This window comes from Natrix helvetica (assembly GCF_964273705.1).
Source record: "Natrix helvetica genome assembly, chromosome: 4".
NCBI lineage: Eukaryota > Metazoa > Chordata > Lepidosauria > Squamata > Natricidae > Natrix > Natrix helvetica.
The window spans coordinates 133978008-133993764 of NC_138550.1; the positions used below are offsets into that span (position 1 = coordinate 133978008).

Here is a 15757-nt window from a genome sequence, read left to right on the forward strand (position 1 = left end):
ATGCACTCAGGTAATCCAAAGTACATGTACTTAATTAATCTGTAACTTTTCCTGAGATCAAACTTCCTCATAAATGCTGCCAAGCACTTGATAGAAAAATCAAAACATATATACTAAGATTTATAATTATCATTCCTTTTCACATTTAAAATTCTAGACTGAATTTTAGTTGAAAAATGATTCTACATTATAACTATTATCTCATTAGGAAATATAGCTAGCATAAGGCACCATTCCATATTAGAACATCTATAATTGCCTAAAAATGTTCTGATCTATTCTACCTAAAAGACTGCATAGAAACAGAATTATAAATGCAGACTCACAACACTGTTCTCATTTAAATATTTTCAAGCACTCCACCCAAAATAATCTTCTGCTAGCCAGACTGTGTATTCTCACACAGTTATAGAATACTGTCAAAGGTACATTTAATATAGAGATGCAGAGTTCTAAAAATATGTGCAAACGAAAAAAGACTACTACTGCCACTCCTATTTCTAAAGCATTTTCAAATAAATTTTTACTACTAGTGATCAGAAGCTTTCTCATATCGTATCTTTCTGCTATATATAACACTAATGCACTAAAGAACTTTCACAATATAGGTTTGTAAAGAGAAGTGACTACTTTTAATTGTTTTTTCAACTGTTCTCTATAAATTCACAACATTTGTTTCCCCAATTTATTTTGTGTAACTCCATTGTCTTTTTCCCAATCTTTCTGTGTATATTCACTGTCTTTCATGTTCTTTGTTTTGTATCTTCAGTACATTGTTTTGCATTTTTAGAACTTTCTTATGATATCACCATAAGGGCCTGGAAGTTTTCGGCTGCTCTCCTGGAACAGGTATGGACATGGCTACCATGCACTTAGGACAGATGCTTACAATAATTAAATTAAGTACAAGCTTCAGCATGTATTGTTCAGTGTGTTTACTCCACTAGCATCTGAAAGTAGTTCATCCAGTACACGTTAAGTTAATTTTATTAAACAATGTTTATTAGGAAGAATTAATGCACTGCATTTTTCTTATTCCCCAAAATCTGAGGAAAAAGTCTTGATTGCAAAACAACTGAGGTGGGGGGTGGGGTGAAACTAACTTAGTCACGAACAGAAAATAATGTATAACTTGACAGGTAAGTGAAACTATTACTGAGATAAATTTATCACACCTCTTGCTATATGAACAACAAAATAAAGTGAAACTCTTTGAAATCAGATAATCAATGTTTCTGAGTAGAATATACAAAAATAAATAAATATAAAGCAATTCACTATATTGAAAATGATTTGCTAAGCAAAAAAATCATCATTAATTAACTAAGAGCAAAAATACTTTTTTATTTGTACTTTTTCCTAGTTTCTTAGTATCTTAGTTACTAAGCATAGTAACTAGTACTTAGTTTCTTAGTATACAAAAAAATATAAGATGAAAATACAAACTCAGTATGTATGGTATTAATGATTTTTCTTCAGTGCTTCTGAGATCCAAAAGTACAGAAAGCTGATGATGTCTTAAGATCTGTAAGGACTGTATAGATTCAATTGCAGAAATGGTACAATTTTACTTTCTAGCATAAAAACCTGTTCCATGTATAATCTCTGACTATCCCTCAAAGTATATTGTCACAAAAATATTAGATAAATTCCATACAATTTTGAAATTGTATTTAGTGTATAATCAAATTAAATAAACTAGACAAAATAATTATTTTTATTTCTGCACTTAAGGGTCAATGCCACCATAGGTGGAATAATGAGTCAAGAGCTTCAAGCAACAGCTTTTGACAGGGAGTAATAGTGAGCTGTTAAAGGACATAGCTGTAGACACAAATGTCTGTTAGAAAAATTAAAAATGATACTATCATCTATCTATCTATCTATCTATCTATCTATCATCTATCTATCATCTATCTATCTATCATCTATCTATTTATCATCCATCTTTATCACACAACTACTGTATATTTAATATAAAATGATATAACATGTATAATTTGTATGACATGACACACATTGGCTCCTGTGCAGTTGTCTGTAGCTGCTGCCCCATGGCCTGACATGCTTAAACTGGCCTACAACTTTGATACAAGGCAATGACTTACTGCCCATGTTTAAATAAGACTGAGTACCCTTGAATCATTTTTTGGAATTGGGCTGTCACCATATTACAGGTACTCTTCCAGTTACGACCCTAATGGGTTTGCTCTTTGCTCCGCCATTGTTTGTGAAGCAAGAGGCTAGAGAATTTGCAGGGCTCCCCCGCTGGAGCTTCTGGAGGGGATGTCGTTTGTCCAAAAATTGTTCTGGCAAGACCAGGTGGCCCTCCACTTCCACACTACAGCACATACAGACAGGTGCCCAGACTGAAGTTGGATTGGATGGATGAATTTACAGGATTCTGGTGGAGCCACCTTCCTTCCGCTGACACCTGCCCATCATCTATTCTATATGCAATCTTCAGTAGCACACACTAATTCTCAAGGCAAAACAGTACAGGAGATTGCAGAGCCTTTTTCTGCAAGCAATCTCAAACTACATGCAAATATACAGGACAGTGAAGGATCTTTCTGGAAGTAAATTAAAACTACATGCAAACAAACAAACAGTACAATGTAATGCAAAGGAACTTTACAGTACTAAATCTGCTTTCTGTGGATGCTAGCTAGAAGTTCTGTCAGGCAAATGCAAATGCAGACAAACACACTAATGAAAAAAGGTTATCTTTGTAAATTACTTACAAACAAGCACAGTACTATAATGAAAAAGAAAATCTTAAAGTACTTACAAAGGCAACTACAGTACTCCAGTCCTCAAGGCAACAGCAACAAAAGAAGCAATAAGGGCAGCAATGAGTGATTTACTTCTCTAGTTGTCTACCCAGAAGCAATGGGGAAGGGGGAAAAAAGCTGGCTGGCTGCAGACTCCGATCTTGATTGGTCATGTGACCAGGAAGGGAAAAAGCAAGCTGACCATCTGAGATTCGGAAATTGCCTGTTGTAATACCAGAAGAAAAGGAGCAGTCAGAAAACTAAAAATGGCCACCACTTCAAATGAGATAAATCCAGGTCACATGACTGTAGAGGTGTCTTGTTGGTCACAATTATGTTATAAGTATATTTTTGAAATACATTCGTTACTTCGAATACATTTTAAACATATGTTGAAGGACTACCTATTCTCTCCATCAGATAGCAAGCATCTTCACCCAGTCCTATTCTCACTTTAACTAACTAAGTTCCTAGATTCCTGTGAATTCTATGGGATTTCTTTCTAAATAGACAAGAAGAGCATTGAGCTGTAAATTGACCTACATGAATGAGTATAGCTTATATTTTTATATTTCCTTTGAAAAGACATTGACTTTAGTAATTTAATATTAAGACGATGGACACCATGGTTCAATGGTTAAGATGCTGGGCTTGCCGGCTAGAAAGTTGACAATCCGGGATTCAGGTCCTAAATACTGTGAGACAGGGTGAGCTTCTGTTATCTACCCCAGTTCCTGCCCATCGAGCAATTTGAAAACATACAAATGTTGAGTAGATAAATAGGTACCATTTCGGTGGCAAGGAAACAGCATTCCATGCACCTTGGTATATAGTCATGCTGGCCAAATGACCACAAAATGTCTTCAGACAATGCTGGCTCCCTCGGGTAAGAAATGAAGATGAACATCGTCCACCCGAGTTGGACATGAGACTGGACAGGGGAAATCTTCACTATTAAGATGATAAATATTAGGCTGAATCCAGGTCTAAAACAACCTTGGACAGAAAGTCTTTTTATAGCTTTTGTATGTCAGTTCACAAATATGTATTTGAACCTGATCTACCACTGAAGTTCTCACAAGCTACACTGAGGCCACAGTAAGATATAAACAAAGGCTCAAATGAAACTATTAATGAAGAAAGTATTAATACCTAAAAAAGTTAGCATCTGTTCAAGAGAGATTTATACCGATACTTAGCCGGAAACATTCACTCAAGAAACACAGAAATACTTTGATATTAAATCAGGCAAATTACTTCAGGATTTATTTATATTTAGTCTATTTATATGGTGCTATATAAAAAACTCTGATAACCATATAATTAAAGTAATAGCACTAGTAAATAAACAATCATAAAATATAGTCAAACATAAGAAAAAATTATGCGAAAGCAATTCATCAGAACAATATAACCAGATGAGTTCAAAGGTCACCTTGACGCAATGGAAAAACAGGTCTTCAAAAGTAGGCAGGGTCAAGGCCATTTGGAACTCAGGAAGAATAATGTGTAAAGCTGGTATAACAATTATGCTTCCTGAGGCCTTTTATATGTTCTATCATGCTAAGTAATTCAATTTATCTCAGAAATAATAAGAATTACATTCCAGTAACATTTTATAAATTCCCAATATGCTAGACATTTCAATTAACTTTTGTTGATATAATTTGTGCATTGACTTGCATTCTTCAAAAGCAGTCTTATTTTAGAAGACACAAAGTTGAGCAGGATGCACTGGGGAGGAACTTTACCAGATTATTTCATCTAAATGGGTTGTTTAGAATTGGTCATATGCCATTTGGTAGCTATTTGATGTGACCACGTTTTCAATTTTCCAAATGTGTCCAACAACTTAAAGTTAGAGAGAACTTATGTCAAAGATGGTTTGAATTTTGTTTTTATATCAGTGACTGTCCAATGGACCAGAATGTGAGACATTTGGAAACCAGGTTGTAAATTTTCTTTGGAAATCTACTTAGTTTTACCACATATTTTTTTTTCATCACATGAAATAAATATTCTGGTTTGGTTATAGGGTACGACATAATAAACTTAACTGAACTTAATTAGGGGTCCTTGGTGCTCTCTGAGCTTGCTTGTTTTCTTACAGATGTTTCATTACCCTAACTAGGTAACATCATCATTCTCATTTCATGAGCTACAAATATTGAACTTAATTGTGAAAGTTGCAGTTCAAGCAAATCTATAAAGACTCAGATTGGGGAAGGTCAGTTCACACTTTTAAGAATCTTAGTTTCATTTTGGTGTTTAACCATGCTGAAATACTCATGGATCTATGTTGCAACATGTGGCAACACTTCTACTTTTCATTTCATAATACCTAATATTTTATATTAAGATATTATAAAATAAAATAATAAATATGGATTAATTTATGAATTTACCACCTATTGCAACACAGATCTTATAAGACATCTAATATCACATTTTAACATAATATTCTGTGAACTTAGATCAATAATCCCTCACAAGTAAGGGAGGACAGTCAACACTTCCTAAACATGTGATATTCATTGCAATCTATCAGTAACATATAACTTAAGAAAACAGCTAAAGAGTTAATGATGTAGACTTAAGAATAATTTAGAAACATTGTTCAAATAATAATAAGACCAATCACAATAATAATGACATATAAGTAAGGAAAATCATTTTGATAATAGTGTGTCCTTCATCTAGAAGGCATAAAAATGTCAAAGTTTAGTTTAGTTTAGTTTATTAAATTTATAAACCGCCCCCTCTCCCCAAAGGGACTCAGGGCGGTGTACAGACAATAAATATACAGTAAAACAACAAAGCAAAACACCAAACCCAGACAAACCAACTTAAACACACAGTCCGTACAATAACCAAACTAACAATAGTTAAAATAGTTCCAATTAAAACCAATTAAAACCCCAAAATTTAAAAATTTAAAATGCCATCCAGGAGGGTCAGGATTAGATTATACTGTATTTCTAATTACAATTGTGCTAGGCCAGCTAATTTGAACAAGTGGGTCTTGAGTTTCTTACGGAAGGAGCGGAGATCAACAGTAGTTCTAATATCGGGGGGGAGGTCGTTCCAGAGGGTTGGGCCCATCACAGAGAAGGCCCTACTCCTGGGCACCGCCCGCCCGCATTGCTTAGCGGATGGTACCCGGAGGAGTCCCTCTAAAGGTCGATTAGAATATTAGTAGTAGCAAAGAAAAGAACAATTGCCTTGATTTATGTTGGGCAATGAGTAAAGGAAGCTCCAGAATTATATTGTCAATCTACTGGACTAGATTTTATTCTTTCTAATAATAAAACAAGAATATTTATCTTGCTTCTTAACTGCTGAAAGAGATTGGGTGTCAAAACCTGTCTTGTCATAAATGTTCCAATACCAATAGCCGTAAGTGGGCAGAACATGTAGCAGTATCTTCCAAATAGCTTTCAACAGTACTAGCATCAAGTGTATTTCTTTCAGTAACATTCAAGTGAATTGTTCAAAACATTCAGCATACATCAGGGAGAAATCAATTGAATCAATTGAAGAAGACATGTATGTATGTATGTATGTATGCATGCATGCATGCATGAAATTTGTTGTCCATCTTATACATGGCTATGGGTGGCTTACAACATATACATCTTTTATGTATACAGACAATGTCTTACACAATTATACCGAAAACTAGTTATGTCAAAAATTACTACTGATGGTTCCTATTCATGCCATCTTACAGAACTCACTTCAAACCAAAATCGTACACTGAGAGCATATGCACCAAAAACAAATTACTTGTGTGTCCAATCACACTTGGCCAATAAAGAATTCTATTCTATTATAAGTTTTCTGGCTCAAAAAATAACTATTTCATAGAAAATGTTTTTGGACATTATATTTCTGAATTACTTGTAATATAATTTGGTGATATTCCACATATTTTATATATACCACAGTACAACAACAGTATAAGTTGTTTATTTTATAATTATGATATTATTGTTTTTAACTTTGTTCCCTGCCAAAAGTTGCTTTATTAGGATGGGCCATATAAATTGAATAAATAAATAATTACAGTAATAGAGATATTCTTGTTCAGAGAGATAACTATACTTCATTTTGATTTTTAAGTCAATATTCATCATTTGGCATATTGATTTTTAAGTCAATATTCATCATTTGGCATATATTTATTTTTAAAGGAAAAAAATATTAATACTCATTAAATATGAGAAAAAATAGGCATCTGATGCACAGATTTGCTCAATTTCTTTTCTCTAAAAATAAAATAGGCACGTCTTAAATAATAATTGTCCTGTTGTTCTTTAAGTAAACTTTGAAGTAAACTGGCTCTTTCCCAAACCTTGGAATGAGAAGTAATTTTATTTGACTTTCTTGTTTTTTTTAAATAATAATTTTATCAGTTGGGCTTTTTAATTTGATTTTTTTATTATAAGCCACCCAGAGTCAATTGATTTGGATAGTTGCATAAATTGATACAATTCATCAATCAATTAATCACATTTACTTTGGAAATACAGGTGTCTTGGTTCAAAAAAATACAAGCAAAAATACAAGCAACATAATTAAAGCAAGTTTGTTTCAACTTTCAGTACTAAAAGGGAATACTAAAAAGCAGTACATTATAATCAAGCAAGGAACAGTAAAATCAGGGAAAATAATGTTAACTTTTTTAAAAGTTTATTTTTCCAGTCAATGAATATATATTTCAAAGAAAATAAGATTAACAAGACCCTATATTGTAAAGGCTACCTAAACTGAATGAAAGGCTAAAAAAACCACAGTACTGTAAAAACAATAAAAAAGTAATTAATTCAACCCAAAATTTGATCAGGAGATAAAATCATGCTGATATTTGATAAAATGACAATCCTTGCAGTACAGGTTGTTATAGAATTCAGGCCAAATTATTAATCATAAGTAGGACATAAAGAAGAAAACTCTTCACAAACTATGTGAGGGGAAAAAAATCCACCAAGGGAATCCTTCTCTAGACCAAGAGAATGCTGTCCAACTAGATTCTATATAACAACATTTTGTTCACCCCACCCATGGTAGCAAACAGTAACAATTAGAGTCTAGAGCCACTACCCTGAAACTAGGACACCAGGCCATTTTGCAATTAGGGAATGGGGACACAACGTAAATACATTCCTCAGTAGTACAAATATAAGTTGTATTCAAAGCCCATATTACCTCAATATTATACCATGTCAAAAGAAATCAGGGAAAATGAAAGAAAGGGAAGAAACATTACTGGAGGGAGAGGGGATTCTTAATTAAAAGGCTATTCACCTTTTTATGAATACATTTTTGTTATTATTGCTTTTACTGACATGCAATGTTTTTTTTTTCCTGCGAGAAGGTTAATTATACTTATTTTCAATTAGATACATTCAGAATGACTATGACATTCACTGCTAATTCCCCCCACCAAAAAAAAATCTGTCTGAAAGTAAGGTTGACAATCATTCTGGGTATCCCATTCTCACAGCAGAATGAGCTACACAGATGACAGTCATCTTAAAAATACATTCCATTCAGAGGAAGGGCTATATATTTATTTGTTTGTTTATTTAGATATTTATAAATCTCATACAAATGAATACTAAAGAAACAATTGTAAAGAAAACAAACACCCACTGTTCCTCTAGTGACTGAATTTCATTCCAATGACTAGGTTGTTAACTAAAATGGTGAATATGTGAATGGGAAGAGCCCCCTAAGGATTGCTGATTGCTGCCATCATTCAGATACGTTTTCTTATTTGATTTCTCATCAAATAATACAGCTGCACAAGTATTATTCTCACTCCAGTATGTGTTCTTTGCAGAGACACAAAATTTGATCCTAAATGTGTACACTGGTCAGAAAATGACCAGTTTCATTATTGTTAATTATCATTATATTTGCAAATGGTTGCTAACTGAAATAGTAACTAACCCAGGAGGGATGTAGAATATCTGAAAATAATGAGAAGCAGTAACTAAATTTCAATAACGGAAAAATCCAATCAAATGCAATTATATAGTGATCAACCATTTCGATTGCAAAAAAAGGTATAATAGTTTGACCGATGGCTAGATAATTAAATGCATCTCAATTTGACGCAAGATTTTTTTTCTTCAAAATACAGATTGAAAATCTATTCTTGTCCTTTAATTCTTAGAACAGCAGTAATAATAGGTTTTTGATGTATAAATATGGTTCAAAATAGAATTTTTGGAATCATAAATTAAAAATTCAGAATATGTCCATTTAAAAAAAAAAACTTGTCATTAAAATTCAGGTATACTCTTATTTTCTACACTAATAAAACCTTACAATGGTAGCTAGAAATATAATGCCACTGAGAATAATAATTAAATTGGTTTTTCTTCCCATTACATTTATATAGACTAGTTTTTCAGCGGTAATCAGAGCTATCTAGGCCTAATGTGGGGAAAGTGTCTATCCAGCTTTTAACTTAAGCAAAAAGAAACATTCAATACAATACAATACAATACAATAGTAGAGTTGGAAGGGACCTTGGAGGTCTTCTAGTCCAACCCCCTGCCTAGGCAGGAAACCCTATACCATTTCAGACAAATAGCTATCCAACATCTTCTTAAAGACTTCCAGTGTTGGGGCATTCACAATTAAGCAATATTATTTATATTGAAATATGTTGGATTTTTTTGTTCATAGAAAGCTATGAAATCCAAATCAGAGAGGTAATGGTATGGCTAATAAAAACTCAATGCATAGTTTAAAGTTAACTCAATATTTGCCAAAGTACACCACTAATCACCAAAGCCACTTTGGGAGAGTACTGTATTGCCTTCCACACAATCATTGTGGATTGCCTCATCCATATTTGGCAGCAAACCCAACTATATAGCAGCCCAATCCTACTCACTATGCTTTAGTCTGGGAAAAATGTGTGTCGAATTAGTTCCTAGTTAGTCTCCGAAAATCACAGAGAACATTAAAAACACATTGATCATAATTAAATGAATGTATTCTCTTAAGAACTGTCTTAAAACTTGAAACCATAACTGCATCAGATTTCCACTGAGTCTCAAGGCTAACTGAACTGTACTCAAACAAGTTTCTCTATCTAGCCTACATCACAGTACTGATAAAAATATTCTTATCATCAGTTTACACCAAGATTTTCCTAAACGTATTACGTACGGATACTGTTACCAATACATTAAACTAATTGCTAACTCTGTGATTCAAGTTTCCCTGTTAGGTGGGAAGCTATCAGTCATAGAAACCTATCAAACTGTATTAAATAGGGATTTCTAATATACAATATTAAAATAGATAAGTAACAAAAAACTAAGATTTGATTGGATCATAATGGATAATAATTGACATAATTGGATTATAATTGACATTCAAAGGTTCAAAACTCAGGTTCAAAAAAAAAATGCAATCCCTGGTTCAATTTTTCTCTTTTTTACCTTAATAATATCACATATTGAAATACAGGCAATCCTCGACTTAAAACCACAACCGAACCCAAAATTTATGTTGCTAAGTGAAACATTTAAGTGAGTTTTGCCCCATTTTATAATCTTTCTTGTTAAGTGAATCACTGTAGTTATTAATACATGTTTGTTAAGGTTTCCCATTGACTTTTGTCAGAAATTTGCAAAAGGTGATCATATGACCCCGTCATAAATATGAGTCAGATGTCATAAATATGAGTCAGATGTCAAGTGTCTGAATTCTGATCTTGGAACCATGGGAATGCTACAATGATCATAATTGTAAAAAAACGGCATCCCTTTTTTCAGTGCCATTGTAACTTCAAACGATCACTAAGCGAACCGTTGTAAGTCAAAGACTACTTGTAATTTCTTCAATGTGATGGAAATTTACACTTCATAGTAATTGAATATTAGCATTAAATAATTGAAAAAAATGATAAAAGGAAAAGGATGGAGTCACAAGGAATATCTTTTACATAAACATTCAAGAATTTCAATTTGTATTTTTGAAAAAGTTTAAAAGATTGAAAATAAGAGCATATTTTTTCTACTTGATAACAGTTTTCTAAATCTGAGGAATGCCATCAGTTTTGCCAACTATTCCAAAAACACAAGAAATGCAATACCGGTCCCTTATCAGTATATTTTAAAAATATGTTTCTTTTCAGTGTCATTCATTTTATGCCATAATCAGAAGGTCAGAAAAGGAATAATTATAATGGACAGTGCCAATGCTCTTATTCATTTTGTTTAAGATAAATAGAAAAGAAGAATTCAAGAGTGTAAGTCTTCAATAACACAACTGCATCTTTGTCAAACTCAAATACAATAGCATTGGTTCTTTGGCTACAATCTGTTTCCATATCATTTTACTCTCTTAAGATCCACCTAGAGCTGGAAGTCCCATTTACGCCACCGAGTCAAATTCTTCTCCAAAGGCAAGAATCTAAAATAAAGAGTTCCAGAGTGTCTATCTTACATTTCAACACATTCAATGAAAAGGAGTCTACCTGGATGGCTCAGTAACTGATAGGATTCTATCAAAGGTATTTTTTTTTATAAATGGTAAACATTACTCTTGCAGAAAAACATAGGAAGGTTAGAATAACCATTTTCACCACAAGTTCAGCATGACCAATGGGTTAGAAGTCCATCTCTCGTCATGCTGTCAGGAAATGTTGACACCAGATAACAGTAAAAAAATCTAAACCCAGTTAACCACAGAATGAGAATTAGTGTGAAAGAAAAGTAAGTTATACTCCCATCTGTATCCTAAATGATATATATCTTTGCATGCAATTAAATCCAGTTTTTCTCAAATCTCAAAAGATTATTACCAGATATGGGGATTGTTCTTTGTAGTTTTAAAAACTTAAAAAGTGAGGGAGAATATCTGATAAGGTTCTAGGAAAAATAAAATGGAAATCACACAGGTAGCCTCAATTTACAGCAATTCGTTTGACAAATGTTTGAAAGTTACAATAATGCTGAAAGATTTGACTCTGAACTGGTCCTTGCACTTATGACTTTGCAATGTTCCTGCTGTCATATGGTCAAAATTTGAGAGCTTGGCAACCAGCACGTATTAACGATGATTGTAGTGTCCTGGGGTCCATGATCACATTTGCAACGAGATCCAAAACAAGATTTGAAAGCAGCTTTTAATATTAACCATAATTAAGACTAACAAAAACTGCACAGGTTAAATAAAATCAATTTAATGAAAACAGAAGGAAAAGCTTCCTATTTTATTCCTGCAATTAAATCACAGGAGGAAGAACACTCATTCTTAGCATAAGTCTTATAACATTTGTTTATGCATTGTTTAGTATTGTGTTTGCACTACCGCTGTGAATCACAAGGAAAACTGGCTAGCACAACTTGAAAGAATTGGCAACAGGAAGAAATAAGTGATACTTCCTTGGCTTCATTACTAAACGTTTAATAAAGGTTAAATATTATATGTTGTGTAGTAGAGAACAAGATTAAAATAAAGAGGCAAAACTTAATGACAAGTTCCACATAATACAATTTATATTATAGAAATAAAAATTGTATGGGGCATCTTTATTTCTTTCCATAGATAGACATACTAATGAAATATATGTTACGCTTAAAGTATATGCCAGATTTAAACTACCAAAAGTTACATCTAAAATGCACACCTGAACTTTCAAAACCATTTACTCCTTCACAAACACAAGTTAAAACAAGGCTTAATTCTCTTTCATACATTTCCTCCTCATTATATTGACTTTGCTTTTAAGCCTTTTGGCATTTTAGTTGTCATCATAATAGCAAACAATTAACTGATTTTCTCTAATCAGTCGTTTTTGTTTTCTTTCCAAATTAAAGCCTTTTAGGCATTTTTAGGCCACCTCCTTATTCAAACCTAAGGATTCTTTTCTTAAAGAAAGGCATATGGAGCATAAAACTCCAGAGATCACTTATATTACTGTTTTATCTATGTAAATCCTTTGAAAGAGTTGTTTCACAACACATAGCCGTACATACAAAGCATTGAAGCAGCCATCTCTCTTTTCCCAAGCTTTACAAGTGCTCCCATATGCATGTACAAAACACAGCAGCTCTGATGTCACTGCGTTATTGATCTGAAGAAGGGTGCTTTGTATATGCTCCTGTGTGTTGCAAAATACCTCTTTTCAAGATATTTGCACAAACCTAGTCACTGATGCTTTTGTTTGATAGCAGCAAATACTGTTTAAAGTTTAACTTTAAAATTATTCACTCCAGTGAGGCAGATTCTACAGGACACCTTGAAAAAAGTATCCATATGAAGGAGGAATCCTTCTTTGGAAAGACACATAGGCAGTTTAAAAAATCTAGATGAATACTTTTGACCACTTCAAGATGTATTAGGAATGAAGGCAGTAGATGGCAGGACAGGAGCTGCCACTTGACACAAGTTGAGTTATTGTTATTCATATATATATATGAATTATGTATATATATATAATTAAATTCTTGTCATCATGACCTTTAAATGGGTGAAATGCTGCATCATGGGGCAACAATTTTGAACCAAGATACCTCAAATGGGATAACTTACAAATGTGTCCCAAATCCAGGACTCATTACTCCAAGGGAATGAAATTTGGGAAAGCTTTGGTTGTATTAGTTTAATGGCTGTAGCTGCTAGGCTCTGGCTTCTTCGTTTTTAATATTCCGTGACAGTTTCCCAATCCCTTACTACTTCCCCACCCATTCCTTCCACTCACCAAAGGGGAGGGGGGAGGGGAAGGGAAGGTTTCCAATACTCCCTGCCAGATTCTCACAAGGAAACTCAATGAGGAAGCTGGAAGGAAGTTGGGAGTTGTTTTTGCTTTTTGGCTTGCCCTTGGTCATTCTGTTTACCTGTTTAGGTAATATGTCTGAAATGGTAACCCAATAGGTCTAGTATTTTTTTAAATCATTGTGCCACCGAAAAAAGCAAAACCATTGATTTTAACAACCTCACAGGTTGCTATTCTTTTCAACTATAATTATATTTCCCCTCCCTTTCACCATTTAATTTATCCACTGTCTGTGGATACATGGATGCTTTATGCATTCATGCAAACTTTGCTTATGCCTTGAAGATTTGATACTCTTTGCATTGTCTAATTTTTATTTTCTGCAAATCTAGAATATATAATACACATAAGTGGTATCTGTTTGGAAAAGAGCTAAAAAAACTGGTAAGCCTAGATACAAGTCAAATCTAAGCCACAGGAAAGATATCAGGGACACTTAATACTGAAGAATGGAAATGGACATGCTTTAAAGTATATCCATTTTAAAGTTTTGCTTTTCTTTTCAATGTAAGAATGCTCATGAAGGATAAAAATTAGACTTCCATGTAGTCTTCACTTTTTCTCCTCCTTCATTTTTCTTTGTACGAGTGTCTATTTTCTATGTAAACAAAAAAGCACAATAAAACCCATATTGAATTATGTACTTGATCAAAAAAAAAGCTGAATAAATTACAATCAATATTATTGCTCTGTGAGGAAAGTCACTGTGCCTCATTTCAAACTTCAGATGAGAAAAGAAGCTATATCTTAAAATGCTTGCACACAATTCTTTTCTTCTATATGGAAAACATAGCATAAATAAAAGGAATTCATTTCTAAATATAAACATTTTGTATATTATTACTAAGGCTATTGAGAAACTATTACAGTCAATGGGAACAAAACCTACTTCTCCCTCACTGAAGGAACAAATAAATAAGAAAGAGACATCACAAGATTCCTCTTTTCTATCCAATATTCTACTGATATATTCAAGCATATAAATTAAGGTAAACAGGAAGCAGTGGTGGGTTGCAGGCGGTACGCCCCGGTACGGGCGTACCAGAGCCTGCCCGGAGCACCGGCTACTGTTGCGGTGTTCCGGAGGGCCCGCCTGCCCGCCCTCCTTACCTGTCTTTAAACCCTTCGGCGCTTCTGTGCATGCACATGGTGCATACAGTGCTTGCGCGCCGCTCCGTCGAGCAGGTGGAATGTCGCAAAAGCTTGTGGAGGTGTTGCTGGATGGTAAGATGCATGCGTGCACTGCGCACATATGCGCACGCGCCGCCTGTGTTCAGGTGGAGGACACCGGGCCCCTTTGCAACCATACCGGTTGCAACAGGATCCAGAACCCACCACTGACAGGAAGGTGTTGACACGTAACTCTCTACCTTATTATTCTCATTCTGCAAAGACCTATACAACACAGTTACAATACATAATAATTTACTCTAATAGGACTTTATTCCTCATAAGTACTGGACTCATGAAATATATAAAGCCATAACAAATTAATACATGAATACATGAAACCAGCAGTTCACAATTTTTTACAGATAGTGACACTATTCCAATGTGAAGTTAGATTACAGTTTCTAGAATTCTCATCTAGTTAACAATGCAACATGAGGAAAAACTAAAGAAGGATATAGTTTTGGACTTATTTTATAATACTCTGATGGTATTGTCTGGGTAAGGGGAGAAATGACCATATCCTTTGCAAACACTCCATCTATGGTAAATTAAATGAACATTCATTTTTTACCAATCAATGCAGCATCTCTATTAATACAGAATTCTGTTCAATACTTTATTTTGCTGAATTATGCTATTGCTCAAATAAGACTAAGCTTGTTTCATATTTTCAGAAAGCTTTTATCATGTTTTTCATCAGTTTGATATTTAATAATTTTTTTGCATAGTGCAATAAAATACTTAAATGTTTATGAACAGGCAATTGAAATACTAACACATTTATCAAAAAGCATAAACTTGTGTGCACTACAGTTCACCAGATGTGATGGAATTGCTAGACTGATATAAAATTTAAATTGGGAGGAACAGGGCGAAAAGGAGGCTGAGAGAGAAGACAAGTTGGATAAGAAAATGTAGATTACCTGTGAAACATATTGTAACTGCCTTATCAATTAACAATTTCACTGTGTTAATCTATTGTATTTGTTCATGTCTCCTGAGA

The 15757-nt window shown here is 33.7% G+C and overlaps 1 protein-coding gene across 7 annotated transcripts in view; it reads right to left on the minus strand.

Moving 5' to 3' along the window:
• Positions 1 to 15757, minus strand: part of NCOA2 (nuclear receptor coactivator 2) — a 131624-nt gene that overhangs the window by 88062 nt on the left and 27805 nt on the right. For 6 of the 7 annotated variants that reach the window (XM_081951008.1, XM_081951005.1, XM_081951010.1 and 3 more), the window contains one exon: positions 2792 to 2997. The exons of the other annotated variant lie outside the window; for it this stretch is intronic. The gene's annotated coding sequence lies outside the window, so the exon portion shown is untranslated. The remainder of the gene's footprint in view (positions 1 to 2791; positions 2998 to 15757) is intronic. 7 annotated transcript variants of the gene reach the window in all.